This window comes from Salmo salar, unplaced genomic scaffold (genome assembly GCF_965601325.2).
Source record: "Salmo salar unplaced genomic scaffold, fSalSal1 ptg000784l, whole genome shotgun sequence".
NCBI classification, from domain to species: Eukaryota; Metazoa; Chordata; class Actinopteri; order Salmoniformes; family Salmonidae; genus Salmo; species Salmo salar.
Window position 1 is genome coordinate 57,501 of NW_027675497.1, and position 17,866 is coordinate 75,366.

Consider the following 17,866-nt stretch of genomic DNA (forward strand, 5'->3'; position numbering starts at 1 on the left):
GGGTGGACTTAGCAGGACGTTGAGGTCTAACTTCCGGGAAGCGCAACAAGCGGTGGAGGGGCTGTTGAATTGTAGAATAATCTCAGCATATAGGAAAAATAAAAACCTTGGGGATAAATTAGTCCACTCTGCCTTCCGGCAGAAAGAGGTACCTAACAAATTGGAAAAATACCTGGAGAGACCAAAATATATTACTAATGCCTTCTCGGGTTTGGGGTTTCCTATAAGACAGAGAATCGAATTGTCAACGACAAACTTGATTTATGTAATCAAGTGCAAATTGTGCCAAAAAATGTATATAGGAGAAACCAAGAATGCACTACAGGCTAGACTAAAACAACACCTATACAATATGGCAAAAGGTAATAAGAGCACGGGGTTGTATTTACATTTTAGCCTTCATGCCAGTGATAATTTGAAAATCTTTGGTCTGGAGACAAACGGGGGCTGGTCTAGGAAACAACGACAGGGGATGGAAAGAATTTGGATTGGGCGCCTCCAAACAATAGATCCCAAGGGCCTGAATGAAAAATATTAAATTTATTCTGGCTTACTTACCTGATGAGAGGTGCCATCTCCAGTGGGATTGGATGAGTGGGGTTCGCTTAGGGATAGGATGGTGGGGGGCTGTGGGAGAACCGCCCAAGATAAATGTTCGTTTATCAAATAATTTAATAATTTATTTATTTTTACATATATTTTCTAGCACTTATGATCAATATTATGGCACTTATTTTATTCATAGGATTATATTTATGTTATTATTATTTATTTAGTGTGGTGTGGTTTTATCTTTCTATATATACCCCCATAGCACTTATTTTGAGTTTAAAGCACTTGCATATTTAGTGGGGTATGTTTGTTTATCTATTTATTTATTTTTTTATTTATCAAAGCACTTATTTTTATATGTACGTCTTTTTTTAATTGTTTATTTATGATTTACGTTTATTTTTATATGTTTTTTTAACATTTATGATGATATTTATTTTATGTACATTAATTTTCTGCATCTTTTAGTGTGGCGTGGTTTTATTTTGACTTTCTTTGGTATATATTTTTTGAGCACTTATCTTAATTCAATAGCACTTATTTTTACACTCAGTGTGGGACGTTGATCCGTCTATTGTGGTCTTGCCTTTGTGTAGTAGCACTTATTATTGCCCTGTATCGGTACCTTTTATTTGTGTGTTTGTCGGGCGGTTCCCCACTCCTGAAATTCTACTCCTCGAAATCCTGATCCCCTATCCTAGACCCTTATATTCAACCCTAATTCTAAAATCCTAATTATCTACCCTAATTTCTAGATCCTCATGCCTAACCTTAACCCCTAGACCCTAGATCTAAACCTGATTCTTGGATTGATCCTAACTTTAACCCCAACCCCTGGTTATTAGGTCCCAACCCTTATTTTTCCATTTTCACCTCAATCTCTGCACCTTTCTTACCTAACCCCTACCCGAACCCTCATATCCCTTTATCTAATCCTCATACCCCTCTAGTTCTGATCTTAACCTTTATATCCCCTTATCTAACCCTAACCTTTACACCTGCTTACCTAATCCTAACCTTGATACCCCGTTATTTAACCCTAACTCTTATACTCCCTTATAATCCTAACCTTAACCTTTTGTATCCCTTTATGTAACCTTTATATCCCCTTAGCTCTAACCTTAACCTTATACCCCTTATCTAACCCTAACCCTTATACCTGCTTATCTAACCCTAACCTTGACACCCCCTTACCTACCCAAACCTTTACATCCCCTTATCTAACCCTCAGTTTACCCTTTATATTTCTTTATTAAACCTTTACATCCCCTTAGTTCTAACCTTAACCCTTATACCCTTTTATCTAACCTTAACCTTTATACCTTCTTATCTAATCCTAACCCTTATACCCTTTATCTAACCTTAACCTTTATACCTTCTTATCTAATCCTAACCCTTATACCCTTTTATCTAACCTTAACCTTTATACCTTCTTATCTAACCCTAACCCTTATACCCCCTTATCTAACTTTCATACCCCCTCATCTAATTCTAACCCTTATACCCTCTGACCCTTATATCACCCCGTTTGGCCCTAACTCTTGGAGCTGGTGTGCCGAACTTTAACCCCTGTATGTCTATGACCTAATTTCAGGTTGGTGGTCTTGACCTTGGGTTTTGGCTTCTATCCCTTAGGGATTGCATCTTGGGTTGCAAACCTAGGTTTTATCTTCCGGGTAATCTGTTTATAAATATTTTTTATTTTCCTTCTTTCCCCCCCCCCCCCCCTCTTTTTTTCTTTTTTCCCTCCCCTGTTCTTAATTAAGGTATTTTATACTAGGTTTTTACCATTTATTTAAAGTTTTGCCTGTGCCAGTGCATATCAGATTCGTCTGTTTTTTTTCAAACCTAACCCTAACTCTAACCCTAACCCACTCTAACCTTAACCCGACGGACGGACGGATCTAAGCCCAACCAACGCTACCCAGGGTACTTCTACAAGTGGGCAACCATGGGGTCTACAACTTTGGCCGGGTGCGCCCGGACCCCTCTGGCCAGCGCGTCAGAGCAGTGCAGTGCACCCATGACAGTTAACACGTGTCAGAGATTTAACCTGTTAGGGCTAGGGGGCAGTATTGACACGGCTGGATAAAAAACATACCCGATTTAATCTGGTTACCACTCCTACCCAGTAACTAGAATATGCATATACTTATTACATATGGATAGAAAACACCCTAAAGTTTCTAAAACTGTTTGAATGGTGTCTGTGAGTATAACAGAACTCAAATGGCAGGTCAAAACCTGAGAGATTCCTTTACAGGAAGTGGCCTGTCTGACCATTTCTTGAACTTCTTTTCCATCTCTATCATTTACTAAGGATCTCTGCTCTAACGTGACACTTCCCACGTCGTCCATAGGCGCTCAGAGCCCGGGAAAAAACAGAATGTCGTCATTCCAGCCCCAGGCTGAAACACATTATCGCCTTTCTCAAGTGGCCGATCAAGGGACTCTGGGCTTATGCGCGTGACCCGACCGCCCCCGCCTTTGTGATTTTTTTCCTCTGTTTGCCGAAAAGGAGATTCCCTGTCGGAATATTATCGCTTTTCTACGAGAAAAATGGCGTAAAAATTGATTTTAAACAGCGGTTGACATGCTTCGAAGTACGGTAATGGAATATTTAGAATTTTATTGTCACGAATTGCGCCATGCGCGCGACACTTCTTTACCATTTCGGATAGTGTCTGGAACGCACGAACAAAACGCCGCTATTCGGATATAACGATGGATTATTTTGGACCAAACCAACATTTGTTATTGAAGTAGCAGTCCTGGGTGTGCATTCTGACGAAGACAACAAAAGGCAATCAAACTTTTATAATAGTAAATATGATTATGGTGAGTGCTAAACTTGCCGGGTGTCTAAATAGCGAGCCCGTGATGCCTGGGCTATGTACTTAGAATATTGCAAAATGTGCTTTCACCAAAAAGCTATTTTAAAATCGGACATATCGAGTGCATAGAGGAGGTCTGTATCTATAATTGTTATGCTTTTTGTGAACGTTTATCGTGAGTAATTTAGTAAAATGTTAGCGAATTCCCCGGAAGTTTGCGTGGGGTATGCTAGTTCTGAACGTCACATGCTAATGTAAAAAGCTGGTTTTTGATATAAATATGAACTTGATTGAACAAAACATGCATGTATTGTATAACATAATGTCCTAGGGTTGTCATCTGATGAAGATCATCAAAGGTGAGTGCTGCATTTAGCTGTCTTCTGGGTTTATGTGACATTATATGCTAGCTTGAAAAATGGGTGTCTGATTATTTCTGGCTGGGTACTCTGCTGACATAATCTAATGTTTTGCTTTCGTTGTAAAGCCTTTTTGAAATCGGACAGTGTGGTTAGATTAACGAGAGTCTTGTCTTTAAAATGGTGTAAAATAGTAATATGTTTGAAAAATTGAAGTTTTTGCATTTTTGAGGAATTTGAATAACGCGCCACGGGATTACACTGGCTGTTGAGTAGGTGGGACGCAAGCGTCCCACCTAGCCCATAGAGGTTAAACTGTCATTCAAAGAATTATAGATGAACATCTCCTTTATGCAAACGCTATGAAAGATTTCCAAAAGCTTCACGAGGAAAGCACTCTTTGCAATAATCTGAGTACTGAGCTCAGAAAAATACAGTAGGCTATACAGATAGCCGCCATCTTGGAGTCATCTAAAATCATACATTGCATTAGAAATATTCCCTTACCTTTAATCATCTTCATCAGAAGGCACTTCCAGGAATCCCAGGTCCACAACAAATGTTGTTTTGTTCGATAAAGTCCATCATTTATGTCCAAATAACTCCTTGTTGTTCGTGTGTCCAGTAAGCTACTCCAAGTGTAGAAAGCGCGCGGATGATGTCGCGATGAAAAGTAAAGAAAAGTTGTATTTACGTTCGTTCAAACATGTCAAACGTTGTAAAACATCAATCTTTAGGGCCTTTAGAACGTGAAGATTCAGTAATATTTCAACCGGACGGTTCCTGTGTCTTGAAAAAGGTTTGGAACAGGAGGGATCCATCCTCATGAACGCGCTCCAAGAAGTGATGTCACCCCCTGCCTCAACAACTTCCCCTCCTTGTCATTCGGGCTCTGTTCATCGTAGAAGCTTCAAACAACTTTGTAAAGACTGTCGACATCTAGTGGAAGCGGTAGGAAGTGCACAATTATTACTACGTCACTGTGTATTCAATAGGAAACGACTTGAAGAGAGCCCATGCATCCAGATTTCCACTTCCTGGTAGGATTTCTCAGGTTTTTGCCTGCCATATGAGTTCTGTTATACTCACAGACACCATTCAAACGGTTTTAGAAACTTCAGAGTGTTTTCTATCCAAATCTACTAATAATATGCATATCCTAGCTTCTGAGTTTGAGTAGGAGGCAGTTTAATATGGGCACATATTTTTTTCCGAAATTGTCAATACTGCCCCCTAGCCCCAACAGGTTTTTAACAAACAAAAACCTAACCATGGCCAGACGCCTGGGTGTTGGGCGTCGGGGGGCCTGGACACAGCCATCCCAGGCACCTTATCTACATCTACAACAGAGATCTACACTACAAAAGACCCGACACAGCACTTCTAGAACTCCAACCAAGACACAAGACATCTACACGACTGGACAGAAAACAACGTCTTCCACAACTAAAGGCAAGATCACACTTCACACCAACGGACGCAACAAACAAGACCCCCCGACCACCTACAGGTGAGGATAGAAAAGAGAGGCTCAACAACAAAGACCTCCCTGAAACAGGACATCTCATCTACAAAACTTCAAGAACACCACTGGACCCATACAGGTACGTATTATCCTCACCTCCTATGTGCCACCCCAGGTTAGTATTATCCTCACCTCCTATGTGCCACCCCAGGTTAGTATTATCCTCACCTCCTATGTGCCACCCCAGGTTAGTATTATCCTCACCTCCTATGTGCCACCCCAGGTTAGTATTATCCTCACCTCCTATGTGCCACCCCAGGTTAGTATTATCCTCACCTCCTATGTGCCACCCCAGGTTAGTATTATCCTCACCTCCTATGTGCCACCCCAGGTAAGTATTATCCTCACCTCCTATGTGCCACCCCAGGTTAGTATTATCCTCACCTCCTATGTGCCACTCCAGGTTAGTATTATCCTCACCTCCTATGTGCCACCCCAGGTAAGTATTATCCTCACCTCCTATGTGCCACCCCAGGTTAGTATTATCCTCACCTCCTATGTGCCACTCCAGGTTAGTATTATCCTCACCTCCTATGTGCCACCCCAGGTAAGTATTATCCTCACCTCCTATGTGCCACCCCAGGTTAGTATTATCCTCACCTCCTATGTGCCACTCCAGGTTAGTATTATCCTCACCTCCTATGTGCCACCCCAGGTAAGTATTATCCTCACCTCCTATGTGCCACCCCAGGTTAGTATTATCCTCACCTCCTATGTGCCACTCCAGGTTAGTATTATCCTCACCTCCTATGTGCCACCCCAGGTTAGTATTATCCTCACCTCCTATGTGCCACCCCAGGTTAGTATTATCCTCACCTCCTATGTGCCACCCCAGGTTAGTATTATCCTCACCTCCTATGTGCCACCCCAGGTTAGTATTATCCTCACCTCCTATGTGCCACCCCAGGTTAGTATTATCCTCACCTCCTATGTGCCACCCCAGGTTAGTATTATCCTCACCTCCTATGTGCCACCCCAGGTTAGTAGTATCCTCACCTCCTATGTGCCACCCCAGGTTAGTATTATCCTCACCTCCTATGTGCCACCCCAGGTTAGTATTATCCTCACCTCCTATGTGCCACCCCAGGTTAGTATTATCCTCACCTCCTATGTGCCACCCCAGGTTAGTATTATCCTCACCTCCTATGTGCCACCCCAGGTTAGTATTATCCTCACCTCCTATGTGCCACCCCAGGTACGTATTATCCTCACCTCCTATGTGCCACCCCAGGTTAGTATTATCCTCACCTCCTATGTGCCACCCCAGGTTAGTATTATCCTCACCTCCTATGTGCCACCCCAGGTTAGTATTATCCTCACCTCCTATGTGCCACCCCAGGTTAGTATTATCCTCACCTCCTATGTGCCACCCCAGGTTAGTATTATCCTCACCTCCTATGTGCCACCCCAGGTTAGTATTATCCTCACCTCCTATGTGCCACCCCAGGTTAGTATTATCCTCACCTCCTATGTGCCACCCCAGGTTAGTATTATCCTCACCTCCTATGTGCCACCCCAGGTTAGTATTATCCTCACCTCCTATGTGCCACCCCAGGTACGTATTATCCTCACCTCCTATGTGCCACCCCAGGTACGTATTATCCTCACCTCCTATGTGCCACCCCAGGTTAGTATTATCCTGACCTCCTATGTGCCACCCCAGGTTAGTATTATCCTGACCTCCTATGTGCCACCCCAGGTTAGTATTATCCTCACCTCCTATGTGCCACCCCAGGTTAGTATTATCCTCACCTCCTATGTGCCACCCCAGGTTAGTATTATCCTCACCTCCTATGTGCCACCCCAGGTTAGTATTATCCTCACCTCCTATGTGCCACCCCAGGTTAGTATTATCCTCACCTCCTATGTGCCACCCCAGGTACGTATTATCCTCACCTCCTATGTGCCACCCCAGGTACGTATTATCCTCACCTCCTATGTGCCACCCCAGGTTAGTATTATCCTGACCTCCTATGTGCCACCCCAGGTTAGTATTATCCTCACCTCCTATGTGCCACCCCAGGTTAGTATTATCCTCACCTCCTATGTGCCACCCCAGGTTAGTATTATCCTCACCTCCTATGTGCCACCCCAGGTTAGTAGTATCCTCACCTCCTATGTGCCACTCCAGGTAAGTATTCCCTCTAGCATGGGTAGCACCACCAACGGATGGACAACTCAGGTTAAAGGAGACCACTATCCCCAACACCAGAGCAGAGCTACTACCACACAACCAGAGGAGCTGTAACACACACAACAGGTTTCTAAAACCCGCACCTACGAGGATCCAACTCCTACTTGAACTCAGCACGGCACTTCGCTCCTACCACTACAATGGAAACCTATGGAATTCACACTAGTACCCAACTTCAACAACAGTGGAAAAATAGAAAAACACCTCGGAGGAACAAAACACCAGACTGGTGACAACCCCAAGGGAGTAATCTCCATCCTCCTACAGCCCCAGGATTCGAACCCACACCCCTGAGAAGCTTAGGCCTTCAACACGCTGATATAGCCCACTGCTCTCCACCGGTACAATGAATACCTATGGGAAACCAATAACACAGCACCACTACCTGAACTTCACAATGAATACCTATGGGAAACCAATAACACAGCACCACTACCTGAACTTCACAATGAATACCTATGGGAAACCAATAACACAGCACCACTACCTGAACTTCACAATGAATACCTATGGGAAACCAATAACACAGCACCACTACCTGAACTTCAACCACAGTGGAAAAATAGAAAACACCTCCCAGGAAGGAAGCAATGGGTGGACTACAACCCCACAAGGGTAAACTTCATCCTATTATAGCCTCAGAATGTTGGCCCACACAGACAAGGAGCAAAGACCACCAGACCAACAGTATAACCCACCGCTCTCTTCACTACAATGGAAGCCTATGGAGAATCCATAACACAGACACACACCTTCAAAGGTAAGTATTGTTAGGGCTGCGTCAATTCAATTCTGGTATCAGAACAAAATTTAACACTAGGCTACTGAATATATTTTCAGCTGTTTATTAATAGAATTAGTCAAGCAGAATAAATGGTAAATGCAATGTTCGTATATACGGGTTCACTGTAACACCTCGCAGGGCAAACAGAGAACTGAAAATGACATCATAAGTTCTTCATTAAATACTCTGACAGAGATAGTTCCAGCTCACTGCTGGCCTGTCAGAGGGAGGATGAGCGTGGTTTAAACTTACTCATCCTATCGTTGGCGTGCAGGCTGGTCCCAGCCTCTAGACGCATCTTTGTTGCCAAGCATAGTTGTCTTCTAGCTTATCTTCATGTGTGTACCCGAGAGTCAGACACCCAAGGACAGTGCCTGTTCTTATGCTACAGTTAGGACAGTGTCTGCTTTTGTGCTTGAGCGGCCCCCACAACCCAGGGGCGGAAATCCCGGGGGGGACGGGGGGGACACGACCCCCCCTTCCTGGGAAAAATATGATTTGTCCCCCCCAATATATCACTGAAACATAACTATGTAATTTAAATAATATTAATAATACGCAATGAAAGCAATTGTGCTGATTATAGACACTTAATAGCGCGTTTTTAAGTTTCAAAAGATTGCGACACCCCCACCCTTTGCCTCACAATGGTTTGATCCACTGCCAGTTCCTTAGCTTGCTCCGTAACAGAGAGGTCGTATCTACTGTCTGAAAAGCACTCAATGAACGTAACTGACGTGAGGTTAGCCAGTCAATCGCGCACACACACTAGCTGAATATGCAGAGGTAGCGCGCAAATATTAACTATTAAGCTAGCTAGTACCTATTCCATTTATGTGGCCTCGTCAAAGATGGAATCTTTGCTATCGTCAATTTATTCCGAAATCAGCATGCAGATGATGTAAGTTAGTGCTTCAAAGTCCCTGTGATAAGGTTAGCGATAAACTGAAATCCAAACTGAACAGGTTCTAATTTTAAGACAATGGTCTTAAATATATTTAATGGTCTCGTTGCAAAAGCTAAATTGTCGCAAGGGAACTTTTATTTATTTTATTTCAACTTTATTTAACTCGGGTAACAAAGATTATAGCAAACACCACTGAAACGGAATTGGCGCTCACTAGCTTTGCAAATTCAGCTATTGTTGGAAGCCAGCCAATATGAAACAAACTATTAAAATTACAAAAGGTTGCAGCATATGTTGTGTAAATGGTGAACTCATACAGCTGTCAACTCTTGTCATTTTAATCCGTTTCACATTTGCTAGCTACCTTTTAGATCGAAGTCCATATAGAATGATAGAAGATAAGATGATAGAAGCCCATCTCCTACTGTAAATAACCTACACACTGTGTGTGTGTGTAGCCAGCCAGGTAGAAAAATGGCAGAAAAAAGAAAAAAGACGGACATCAGAGTATTTTTCAGTACACCAAAACGCAAAGTAAGAACCCTAGTAGCCTAATATCTCAAAGACTAGTTGATAAAATGTTCATAAGAAAGAAGTGAAATGCTAATAGAAATGTTTCACATTGATGTCATTAGGCAGAGCAGGCAACAGATGGCACACAGACAGCAGAGTTGGGGACAGATATGCAGGGACAGACTGGCAGAGACAGGGAGTCTCAGGTAAGTTTGTTGAGTCTTTGTTTGGCAACATTATGAAAGGTTCAAATTTTTTTGTTATCTTGTAAAATAGGGACATAATTGGAAAATGCCATAGATACCCCCACTCTCAACTTAAACTGGTGACTGAACTAAGATTTGTTTAACCTCTTGGGGCTAGGTGGGACGCTAGCGTGCCACCCGTGGTGCACTCCATCAACAGCAGGTGCATTTCAAGAGCGGCAAATTTGAATCCAAATAAATGTCAAAATTCAAATTTTTCAAAAATACAACTATGTTACACCATTTGAAAGATAAACATCTCCTTAATCTAACCACGTTTTACGATTTCAAAAAGGTTTTACGGCGAAAGCATAAATTTAGAGTATGTTAGGACAGTACATTTACAAGAGTTGTGTGTAATGTTTTGTCAAGTCAAAGACAGGGTCACCAAAACCATAAAACCAGCTAAAATGATGCACTAACCTTTTACAATCTCCATCAGATGACACTCCTAGGACATTATGTTAGACAATGCATGCATTTTTAGTTCTATCAAGTTCATATTTATATCAAAAAACAGCGTTTTACTATGGCATTGATGTTGAGGAAATCGTTTCCCTCCAATAACCGGCAGTCAAGTCAGCGTCACAAATTAAATAATTAAAATTAGAAAACATTGGTAAAATATTATATTGTCATTTAAAGAATTATAGATTTACATCTTTTGAACGCAATCAACTTGCCAGATTTAAAAATAACCTTACTGGGAAATCACACTTTGCAATAATCTGAGCACTGCGCCCAGAAAAATACGCGTTGCGATACAGACTAGACGTCATGTTGGGGAGATCTAAAATCGAAAATACTATGTAAATAATCCATTACCTTTGATTCTCTTCATCAGATGTCACTTCCAGGTATCACAGGTCCATAACGAATGTAGTTTTGTTCAAAAAAGCTCATCATTTATGTCCAAAAATCTCCGTCTCGTTAGCACATGATGTAAGCCAGCCGGACTTCTCGTCATGAACGAGGGGAAAAAATATATTTCCGTTCGTTCAAACATGTCAAACGTTGTATAGCATAAATCATTAGGGCCTTTTTTAACCAGAACATGAATAATATTCAAGGTGGACGAATGCATACTCTTTTATAACGTATTGGAACGAGGGTACCCAACATGAACTAGCGCGCCAGGTGTCTAATGGGACATCAACGTTCCATGGCTCTTGTTCGGTCAGATCTCCCTCCAGAAGACTCAAAACACTTTGTAAAGGCTGGTGACATCTAGTGGAAGCAATAGGAAGTGCCAAAATATTCCTAAACCCCTGTGTTTTTCAATGGGATAGGTTTAAAGTCAATACAACACATCAGGTATCCACTTCCTGTCAGAAAATGTCTCAGGGTTTTGCCTGCCAAATGAGTTCTGTTATACTCACAGACACCATTCAAACAGTTTTGGAAACTTTAGTGTTTTCTATCCATATATAATAAGTATATGCATATTGTAGTTACTGGGTAGGATTAGTAACCAGATTAAATCGGGTACATTTTTTTTATCCAGACGTGCAAATGCTGCCCCCTAGACCCAACAGGTTAAGGCAATGGTATTGCTGTTTTGATTAATTGTGTAGTTTTGGGTACCGGTAGTTAGGAGTACAGAATGAAATTCTGAACATCATGGCCAATACAGTCATTCAAGGCATTGCAGCTGAGATTAGGTCTCTTCCGATTGTACAATTTTCAGTAATTGTTGATGGTACTCAAGATGTCTCTGGTGCTGAACAGGAGAGTGTCTGCCTGCGTTATGTTGACCATGACCTTGTCCCTCACAAGGAGTTTATTGGGCTATACAGGGTGTCGGAGACAACAGGCGAGGGCATTGCGAAAGTGGCAACTGATGTGTTGTTGAGGCTCAATTTGCCCATGTCTGGCTTACGTGGGCAGAGCTACGATGGTGACTCTAAACATGGCAGGAAAATACACAGGTGCACAGGCAATTGTGAGGAGGCAGCAGCCATTAGCCCTCTATGTGCATTGTGGAGCACACTGTGTAATCTGATTACACAGGCTGGCTGCACAGCCTCCCCACTGATCCGGGATTCCCTTTCTTGGGTCCATCAGTTAGGTGTCCTCTATGGCCAGTCAGGAAAGTTTAAGAGCATGTTTGAATCAATTGCCACGTCCAAAGATACAAATCTGACCACCCTGAAACCCCTATGTCCAACGAGGTGGACTGTGCGGAATACTGCTATTAGAGCTGTGCTAGGGCAGTATGAGCGGGTACTAAGCAGCCTAGAGGAGATGGCAACAACTGCATCCAAGACAGCTTCAACCGCCAGTGGCTTATTCGAGCACTTCAGCAAAGGCAAGACTGTGTTGGGCCTCACACTTGCCTCTGCTGTTCTTGGAGAGCTTGAATGTCTAAACATTTCACTGCAGAAGAAAACTCAGACTGTCTCTGGTATGCAGGCTGCAGTCGAGTGTGTGCGGTCATCTCTCAGGGGCAAGAGAAATGACGAAAGCTACCTTGCACTGTATGAGAAAGCAACAACATTGATTGACTCTATTGAATCCATTGAGACACACTCAAGACGATTTGCTGGCAAAGCAGTGGATCACTATAGGGCAGAATTTTTTTGTGTTGGATGGTGTGGAAGTTCAGTTTGTCGACCGTTCTGACCAGGACAGTCTAAACGTCCTGCAAAAGTTGGAAAGAGCGCTTCTCACGGGGGAGTTGGATGAGTCTCTAGATCAGTACCCAGAGCTAAACATAGATTCTCTTTCAGTGCAGATCCCTCTCTTTCACAACAAATACCCCTGTAGCAGCAGTGGAGAGGCAGCAGAGGTCCTCAGGAGGCTTTAGTACATGACAGTACACTTACTAATTATTTATTTAATGTTATTTTATTTAAAATGTCATACTTTGTGTGACATACTTGTCCATAGCTGCTGTTTGAAGAGTTGAGACACAGACTGAAGGATATTTTGGTTGATTTATTTGGGTTATTCATTGAAGTAGTTATTTTGCTTTTAGAACTGTACTTATTTTTAGCTTTTTGTTCTTGTAAAGCTATTGTAGTAGACTCAGGCCAGTGGCACATATTTAATGACTTTATAAATGTATCAGAAAAAGTAAAATTAAAAGGTCAATTCAATACGGAGAACAACTTTGTGATGTTACTCAATGGAGATTATTTTAGACGAGATCACACCATGTTCATTGTATTTACGAAAACTGCACCCATACAGTGTACAGTACCATTGCCACCTACTGGCTTTTCTTGGTACTGCTGGTTGTAAATACAAATACCTGCAGACATACTGGACTGATAAGGAACACTGCTATAACTATTATTAGTAGTAGTATTATGATGATTTAAACATTTGAACAAGTTGGGACAACCCTTCTGTTAACTACTGTACCTATCAATTATCCAGTAGTAGTAAGTATGGTTCCTCAATATACATTTAACATATTACAACGTAGGCTATGTGTTACAGCACTACTTTTGGTGTCCCCCTCAAGAATTGCTCTTGAGAAAATTTAATGTAATTGTCCCCTCCAAAGTTGATGTCAGATTTTCGCCCCTGCCACAACCAGGCATTGTGTGTGTGTCACGAGTCTACTCAGCCTACACTCCTACTAGCCAGCAACCCTCCAGTTAGTCATGTCTATTATATGTTGCTCAATCTATGTTAATACAATATAAACCTCTTAGTGCATTACAGTCCGTTCATACTTAGGCCTACATCTACTGTAAAAGGTAATGCATCACATCTAATAAGTGAAATAAAACCCAACAGTATGGACCTCTTTAACAGCTCCAAACAGGACCCCGTTACAGGAGCACCTACCTAGGAAGGTGGACATCTGCCCTAAACACCCTTTGGACCCTGGGAAGGCCCACACTCAATATCGAAATGAACCTACTACAACCAGAGCTAACCGCTCCCAACACCCCATACAAGTCAATGGGAGAGAGAAAAGACAGCTAACTACTCATCTTCATTCACTTGCCATGACCACAAAACACCTCTGAAAGATCTCTACAGGGGCTGGCTCCAACCCCCCAAGTGTTCACCCTTGCTTCTGACACCTCCTGGACCTGCCACCCTCAGAAAATTCATATGGCACTTAAAACCAGAGAGGACGAGCCTACCGCTCCTTAACGCTAACACACAGGTCTATGGCAGAGCAACGGGGAAGGCTACCATCTTTGGAGGACCAGGTGAGGGACTTCTACACCACCTAGGAACCTCATCAATGACTCTTTCTAATCCCACAGACTTCGACTCTTACCTCCAATACCTCCTGGACCGCTCACCCACCCACAGCGGAAACAGCACCCCAAAAGAGAAAGTTCACCGGGCCCAACGCAATTCTCCATGTAATGATCCTTCCTACCCTCCACATCCTTCAAGAGACGACGCACTGAAGGGCCATCCTAAAAACAAATTGGCGGGCAACCCTGTCTCACCACCAGAACGTCACATCTTCGACGAACAGAAAGTTCTTAAAACACCTCTCCAGACCGATCTACTCATCACAGGAAGATGGAACCAGCTCTACAACGTCACCACCACACTCACCGACCAGCCGAGACCGCTTCACTCCAACAGCCTGACATCACTACCAGATCTTTGGACGGCATGAGCAGAACAAAAGGACCACAGGGCACACTCTCCAGCCAACCCTCTGAGACCACCTCTACCAGACCCAGCACCCACAGATGGACCAGGCCTACACCAATCTCCCCCTCCATTCAACACACCACCCAGCAGAGGACACACACCTGTCCAGCAGAACACCACCGCTCTCCACGAGACTGACCCAGCCCAGACACCTGTCTGAGACACCAGGACTACTACACAGGCCATCGGTCCCCCCTTGGTACAGGCAGATACCACCACAAGACATCCTACAGCAGGCACTCCCACTATACAGGGAGGCAGAGCAGACCAACAGAACAGGACTGAACAGCTCCTGCACCTCCACGTAGCATCTCCAACCCAGAGGACCACCCACACACAGAGGAGATTGAACACCACCATGCCCTGGGACCTCCTCCACGCTACACAACGGCTTCCACACACTCCAGGGAATCCAGAAACCCACCTACCTCCAGAGAAACACCTCCCCAGCAGCGAACTGATCCACCTCTGACTCAACACCACCACAGCAACACCTCCAGAACAGAGACTACACCGGCAGCAGCTTCAGCCAAGCCACCGAGGCCACAACTACTACTACGGGTACCATGGACTACTCACCAGTCCCCAGCCCTTCTCCTCCACAAAGACAAGATACCAGGAGCACCAACACAGAGGACTCCACACCAGCAGCACCGAGACCCCTCTTCACGACACCAGAAGACATCTCCTCCTCCAATTCCCTACCATCATTCCAGCGGCCCATTTCTCCTCTCCACACCCTTAGAACTACTGAACAGCGACCCAGAGAGACCCCACTACATGGGACCTCCACCCTCTTCCACCCCAGTGTCAAGACAACAGCTAAGCTGATCTCCAAACTCATCAGAGCGAGACACCACCTGGAAGCAACCAGCGAACACCTCTCCAGAGGCCCTCTACCACCTGGCTACCAGACCAAGACAAGGGAACTGATAGCCCTCTTCACCCCATCTAGAGCATCAAATGACAGCCTCGATTAACCTGTTCGGGCTAGGGGGCAGTATTGACACGGCTGGATAAAAAACATACCCGATTTAATCTGGTTACCACTCCTACCCAGTAACTAGAATATGCATATACTTATTACATATGGATAGAAAACACCCTAAAGTTTCTAAAACTGTTTGAATGGTGTCTGTGAGTATAACAGAACTCAAATGGCAGGTCAAAACCTGAGAGATTCCTTTACAGGAAGTGGCCTGTCTGACCATTTCTTGAACTTCTTTTCCATCTCTATCTTTTACTAAGGATCTCTGCTCTAACGTGACACTTCCCACGTCGTCCATAGGCGCTCAGAGCCCGGGAAAAAACAGAATGTCGTCATTCCAGCCCCAGGCTGAAACACATTATCGCCTTTCTCAAGTGGCCGATCAAGGGACTCTGGGCTTATGCGCGTGACCCGACCGCCCCCGCCTTTGTGATTTTTTCCTCTGTTTGCCGAAAAGAACATTCCCTGTCGGAATATTATCGCTTTTCTACGAGAAAAATGGCGTAAAAATTGATTTTAAACAGCGGTTGACATGCTTCGAAGTACGGTAATGGAATATTTAGAATTTTATTGTCACGAATTGCGCCATGCGCGCGACACTTCTTTACCATTTCGGATAGTGTCTGGAACGCACGAACAAAACGCCGCTATTCGGATATAACGATGGATTATTTTGGACCAAACCAACATTTGTTATTGAAGTAGACGTCCTGGGAGTGCATTCTGACGAAGACAACAAAAGGTAATCAAACTTTTATAATAGTAAATATGATTCTGGTGAGTGCTAAACTTGCCGGGTGTCTAAATAGCGAGCCCGTGATGCCTGGGCTATGTACTTAGAATATTGCAAAATGTGCTTTCACCAAAAAGCTATTTTAAAATCGGACATATCGAGTGCATAGAGGAGTAATGTATCTATAATTCTTAAAATAATTGTTATGCTTTTTGTGAACGTTTATCGTGAGTAATTTAGTAAAATGTTAGCGAATTCCCCGGAAGTTTGCGGGGGGTATGCTAGTTCTGAACGTCACATGCTAATGTAAAAAGCTGGTTTTTGATATAAATATGAACTTGATTGAACAAAACATGCATGTATTGTATAACATAATGTCCTAGGGTTGTCATCTGATGAAGATCATCAAAGGTGAGTGCTGCATTTAGCTGTCTTCTGGGTTTTGGTGACATTATATGCTGGCTTGAAAAATGGGTGTCTGATTATTTCTGGCTTGGTACTCTGCTGACATAATCTAATGTTTTGCTTTCGTTGTAAAGCCTTTTTGAAATCGGACAGTGTGGTTAGATTAACGAGAGTCTTGTCTTTAAATAGCTGTAAAATAGTCATATGTTTGAGAAATTGAAGTAATAGGATTTTTAAGATTTTGAAAATCGCGCCACAGGCTGCAAGTGGCTGTTACGTAGGTGGGACGCCAGCGTCCCACCTAGCCCATAGAGGTTAACTAACCATTGCCACCACGCAATGGCTCAGAAGGAACCATGGGATCCTGGAGAGACACTACAGGAACGAGACAGAATACACCCACCACATCCTCTCCGACAACACCGACTGCACCAACTGGATTGAGGCCTGGTACCTCGACAGCAGATGGGCAGAAGAAATCCTTCAAAGACCCCCACTATTACCTCTTCTGGAGAGCCTGTGGAACTACATCCCTCACCTTCAAGGAGACTGGCCAATGGCCAATTCATCCCCCCACTCACCCACACCACCCCAGGCAGCAAAGCAGAGGATGACTCACCTCTCCAGACCCCTCTACACGTCACCCCAAATGAAGAGAGACGACCTTCGCCAAGGCCTGGAACGGCCCCTCAGCACAGGAGATGATCTGGCAGGACCGAACTTTGACCCTCCGGACAAAGCCACTACCTCCCACACCACGGAAGAACCCTACAAGACAAGACGCCACAGACTGCTACTAGAGGAATCACGAGAACCCACAAGAACAACAGGACCTCTACACCCTCTTCAGATCCTGGCAGAACCAGCCACCTACAATCAAGACTGCACCTGACTCAGCGCCGACCATCGGTACTGGCCAGCCCAACCCCAGCACGGACCTCACCCAGACCAGGGAGACCGCACCTGAGGAAACTCAACCTACTACCTCTGAGCCAACATCACTCCATCCCACCCTGGACAGAGACCACCACCTACCAGAACCTACAGACCCACCAGCACCAACTACCTACAAAAAGACCAAGAAACAAAGATATGCCTGGTACCTCTCCAAAAGAACAAGCCCCCTCCACCCTCCAACCTATCCTCCGACATTGCAGAGACCATCAACCAACTCGCCGCACTAGAAGATGGG